The 3,261-nt window shown below is 33.5% G+C and overlaps 1 non-coding gene across 1 annotated transcript; it reads right to left on the bottom strand.

Annotated features, from left to right (window-relative positions):
* Positions 1–2,953: 2,953 nt before the first annotated feature.
* On the bottom strand, positions 2,954–3,026 carry Trnar-ucu (transfer RNA arginine (anticodon UCU)). Its single transcript has one exon. It is a non-coding gene; the product is annotated as a tRNA-Arg (tRNA).
* Positions 3,027–3,261: the final 235 nt, after the last annotated feature.

Here is a 3,261-nt window from a genome sequence, read left to right as displayed (position 1 = left end):
CAGTCCACATAAGTTCTAAACTGTCACTTCCGCCTGTAAAAAATATTGATTGTTGCAAAACTCAGTGAACCGTTGTGATCCTGGCAAAAATATGAAATTATATCAAAGAGATGATATAACGACAGAATCTACTTTAAGACTGTTTTCTGTGCTACGTAATTATAGATTTCAAGCAATTTCATTTCCGTAAAGGTGTCAGTACAAACAGTTTAATAGATTACGTATTTTTACTTCCTTTTTCAAAAAAAGGAAGTATTGTATCCGCGAAAAAACTTTCACTCAAAAATCGACCTTAATTTCCATTTTACTCACCCCCGAATAAATGTTGAGTTTTTTTTTTTTTTTTTCGACTCGACCACACGTGGATAAGTGCCTAAGAACGTATAGACACACGAAATATATATTTTGACGATTCCCAAGTTAATCAAACGAGTTTTCTCGTGACGTCTGTATGTACGTATGTATGCATGTACGTATGTATGTATGTGCGTATGTGCGGATATGCGTATGTGCGTATGTATGTCGTATAACTCAAGAACGGTATGTCCTAGAAAGTTGAAATTTAGTACGTAGAATTCTAGTGGGGTCTAGTTGTGCACCTCCGCTTTTGGTTGCATTCGGGTGTTTCTAAAGGGGTCTTTTGCCCCTTTTTTGGGGGAAATCATTGTTAATTTCGATGTAAACTCAAGTGGTGTTATAATTCAGCAGCCCTGTAAAGAAATATGTATGACCGTTAGACAAATATTGCGTTTTCTAGTTGTTTCCCTTCTGAAATTGCGTAGGGGAAATTTACTATGTTGCCAATTCAACTATAAAAAAAGAAGTTTTTTTGAACCTCATTAAAAAAAAAATGGTTGAACATACACCGCTGCTTACGATCTGTTGCGATAGAATGTGAGTTTCTTTACATTATCCCCGCATGAACTATCTTCCTCTGTAAATCTGGGGTATCCATGCAGGGAAATATTGAGGATTGATCAACATTGGGCTCATTTATTGTGATATAGGGACGCAACTTATTGGAATTTTATATTTATGTAGTAGAAATATTTTTATTACTTATATGAGTCATACAAATACTTTCAGTTTTACATTAGTCTTGCGATTCTTTCCAAAATCATACAATAGCTGTTTCATTTGACTTCGGAGGTACTAATTGTTAAATATATCGACAGAAAAATAAATGTTTATCATTTTTATTGTTATTTTCATTTAACTATTTCAAAACGTGAGGAAATTACATTCTATTTTTTCTCGATGTCATATTATTTAAATATTTCTCACATACACTACATTCTCATTACAGCTTTTTTTTTATTCACTTGAGACGGTTACAGTGCATGGATTCATCTTTGGAAGTACATATGACAAATTTTTAGACAGATGATTTTCTTTCTATGTTTGTAGAAAAATGATTAGGTATATGAAAATAAGTTTTCAAATTTTCAGGTTACACATTTGTGATAAATATAAAAAGTATCTTTTGGGTAGGGGTGGGGGAGAGCCCAAATGTCGACCATACTCCTAATATCACCCTCGTAATTTCGAAAAGAAAAAAAAAATGTTCTAATAGGTCGGTGAGGTAAAATGTTTCTAATCTCTTAACAGCTAGAGAGCCTTTGTTCTTAATTTATGTATTTCATTTTCTTAAAACATTAACTCAGTTGCTTTAGTGTCTCATTCATTTGTGACCCTCAAATGATTAAGACAACTTTTAATAATTGTGAATTAAAGAATCTGAAAACTAAGCTTATTCGGCTAAATGAAAAGAAAAAGAAAATTTGTAGCATTATTCACTCCTTTCGTTGTGTAAATTACACAACGAAACAGCCACTGAATGGGAAAGGAAACATACGACGGAAGGGTAAATACAAAAAGAAAAACCATTCTGTTGATTTCTTGAGGAAGATATTATTGCATGGATGGAAGTCGTTTCCCTAATCTTTTAATCCCTTGAGGGTTAAAGATTATTATTTTTAATAATTTTTTTTTGCTAACATTAAGATTCTGATATCTTCATCACATTGAAAAAATATAAAGAAGCATAAGGAAAAGGAAACATGCGACAGAAATGTAAATGCAAAAAGAAAAACCATTCTGTATATTTCTTGAGGAAGATATTATTTCATGGATTGAAATCGCTTCCCTAATCTTTCAATCCGTTGAGGGTTAAGGATTATTATTATTATTAATTATTTGCTAACATTAAGATTCTGATACCTCCATAACGTTGAAATAATATAATTTATAAATAATTTATGTTTGATAATTTATAAAATAATTTTTGAACTTAGAGGACACATAAAATACATATGTCCTGTAGCTCTTAAAAGTTTAATTACTTTTCTCTACTCTGGTTTTTTGCTGCTAAGAATTTACAGACGAAATATGGTGAAAAAGTAAGTTTGAATTTTCAAATCTTGAATTCAAATAAAATTTTTCACTATCACCAATTGCGATAGGACCCTACTCGATCGGTTTCTTGTATCTACTAAAAGCTTTTATGGCAACTGTAATTTGAATTTAAGATGTCAAAATTCAAATAAGTTGATGTTGTGCACTGGATACTGTTTTTGTGTAAAATAGATTGTGTGAGGTCGAGAAGGTCGTTTATAAATAATTCAATTCCGAGGCACATGGACGCCACTGCCTAGAGGAAGAGACATGAACGCGGAGGCCCGTGTACCACAGAAGTTGGCCTTAGAAGCGTAGAAAAATAAAATCAAAAGGCATTCGACTATCAAGTGAAAACAATAAGCAATCGTGATTGCTCAAAAATATATATCAATACAAGAAAATCAACGAATTTCAGTATAATTTTTTAATTTTTGAAAATTTTGGACATGTTAAACTAGAAATTAGGAAGGAAGGGGAGAAAAAGACTTGAAAGACGCAAAATCTTCTAGGCGAAGACTGAATATTTTTATTCAGGGTAAAATATTCTCAACTTCAGCACCCCTGCCGGGATTCGAACCCGGGACCTTTGGATTAGAAGTCCAACGCGCTATCCACTGCGCTACAGGGGCGGTAATTAGTGCCCGAGGCGAGAAACCTGTAACAAAATCTGCAAAAGGTCATTCTGACTTTTTCGCCCGGAAACACCTTTTCAACTGAAGGGTTCTTCTCAAGGTTATTCAGATCTCGTTGCATAACGAGTATCCCTGGTAAATGCGCGCATCCCTCGTCGCTCGCTGGTTCTTATCTGATTTGCTTACCGACAGCTGAGGATCTGAAGATTTGATATGCAAAGTAGAATACAGT

Source organism: Uloborus diversus, chromosome 10 (genome assembly GCF_026930045.1).
Source record: "Uloborus diversus isolate 005 chromosome 10, Udiv.v.3.1, whole genome shotgun sequence".
In the NCBI taxonomy this organism is placed as follows: Eukaryota; Metazoa; Arthropoda; class Arachnida; order Araneae; family Uloboridae; genus Uloborus; species Uloborus diversus.
The sequence above is the reverse complement of the archived record's forward strand: the minus strand, read 5'-3'. Positions and strand labels throughout refer to the sequence as shown.